Genomic DNA, 2348 nt, shown 5'->3' with positions numbered 1-2348 from the left:
ATTATATATATATATATATATATATATATATATATATATATATAGATAGATAGATATATTTAACGTCAACTTAGCCTCAACTAAGGCTCAAACTAACTATTTTCTCATGTAAAAATATTATTTATGTGATGGGTTCTTTAACAAATGAAAACCTCTGAATATTGTTTGGTTGAAAAATCCAGAAATCCAAGTTATTCATATTTTTAAATATCCAAAGAAATAAAAGATGTTATACACTTTTGTTTCAGCTTTTTGTTTTACAAATATAAAAACAAGTCACGGGTATTTTTTGAAAATTTAATAAGTTTGTTGAGTCGTGAAGGTTACCTACATACTTGGGTGTATAGAAATATTTTCCTTTTTTGTTTTGTTTTGAAAGACCTAAAGACCGAAATATAAAAACATCTTTTTATTTTCAAATATTTTTAAAGCCTCAAATTTTGTTGTATTAATTCAAAAGTGTAGTTTATATATTTGAATTAGACAAATTAAATGTATATTTTTATGTATTTAAGATTATATTAGTTGGTAGGAGAAATAACACTCTTAAAATATATCTATAAATTTTTCAAAGCTCGAACTTAGTAATCCCAAGTAGGGATAGAAATAAGTCAAGTCGTTCGAGAGAGGTCTATAACTCGATCTAATAAAAACTTAGTTTGACGTAACGTGTTTAGTAAAAAATGTTAAACTCAAGTTTTTTTAAAAATTTATTTATTTAAATAGATTAAACACAAATTCTCTACACAGTTTAAAATGTATGACACGTCGAACTATATATATATATATATATATATATAATTGTATAATAATATGAATAACAATAATAATAATAATATTAATAAATAAAAATAAAAAATTCATCATATTTGTGTATTAAAGACTCTTTATTTTCTCTATTTAAAAAAAGATTCTTTACATTTCTATAATAAAAGACTCTTTATTAAAATTTTGAACCCTCATTTTTGCTCCCACTCTATACTTTTTCTTCTTTCTCAAAATCATTGTGCTATAAATTTAACGTTTGTATTTTATTCATTTATTTTGTTAAATAATTGTTGTTCATATATACATCAAGTTTGTTGTAAAAAATGGAAAACAAAAATAAATGTTATGGTTATACTGGTTTAACACATTTATGTTTTTTTTATTGGTCTATTAGTCGTTTTAGAGATAGGTAAAATATATTTTTTATATGCCGTCACACAATAAAGTCTATGACACGTAATAGGTCGGACGACACATAATATGTTAGACTTGAACTTTAATTTTTTAAATAGACCTGCCATATTTAAGCAAAGTTCGGTTTGATCCAACCTATTCTCACCTATAATAATAAATTAAAATTAAAATATGATATCATACAAAATCAAATTATTTAAAATGTCATATTAAATATAAAAAGAAAAATCTTAATTTTATTTATATATTAACTTATTAATCTATTAAAAAAATAAATCTAAATACATATTCAAAATGTTAATATAAATTAAGTTTTAAAATAACCACACTTTTATAAATATCATATTCGAACTTAAAAAAAGTCTATAGTAAATTATTGACAAGACTTAAACCTTACCTTATATTTTAAGACAGGTCACCTTCAAAATTTACAAATCTAATTTACTGTATGTTATTTCAGCCTCTTATCCCAAACAAGAAAAAGTCTAAAACTATATTATTAAAGCTCGTCAAATTGCTTTGGACCGATTATTACTCACAATTCATTTGCATCCTAATATATGTAACTAGCATCAAAATAATCTAAATAATATCTAAAAATACAATAGGGTCTGGTTAAGTTACAACTTACCCCAATTAACAACTGACAAATAAGCAAATCCGGGGACATAATTGGAATTTGATGAACAACATTTATTGCAACTACAATCTAAACCTAGCTGTAACATCCCAAAGTATGCATCGCGGTTGATAAATGCATCTAGATACAGATTTACGAGATATCGGGTAGGAACTTTATATATAATATTTAATCTATCAATTTTACTTAGGGCCGGTCCAATACATTATGAAGTTTAAAGCGAAATTATTAGATATTAGATATGGTCTTTTCAAATAATAATAAACAAATTATTAATATTTTATTTAATAACTATAGAAAATTTCTTTAGTAGAATTAATAGTATTTTCAAATATATTTTTTCTATATTTTTCAAAAAAATAAAATAAACATTTCAACTGTTCTACATCAAAATCAATGACTCATGTAAAATTTTGCATCTTTTATTTGAAAAAGAAAATAGTGTGTATAGTATCACTCCAATAATTCACGTGAGCAATATGTTCACGACTTGTCTTATTATTTCTCAATTTATAACTAATATTTC

The sequence above is a fragment of the Cicer arietinum genome, chromosome 1 (genome assembly GCF_000331145.2).
Source record: "Cicer arietinum cultivar CDC Frontier isolate Library 1 chromosome 1, Cicar.CDCFrontier_v2.0, whole genome shotgun sequence".
NCBI classification, from domain to species: domain Eukaryota; kingdom Viridiplantae; phylum Streptophyta; class Magnoliopsida; order Fabales; family Fabaceae; genus Cicer; species Cicer arietinum.
Note: the sequence above shows the minus strand (reverse complement) of the source record.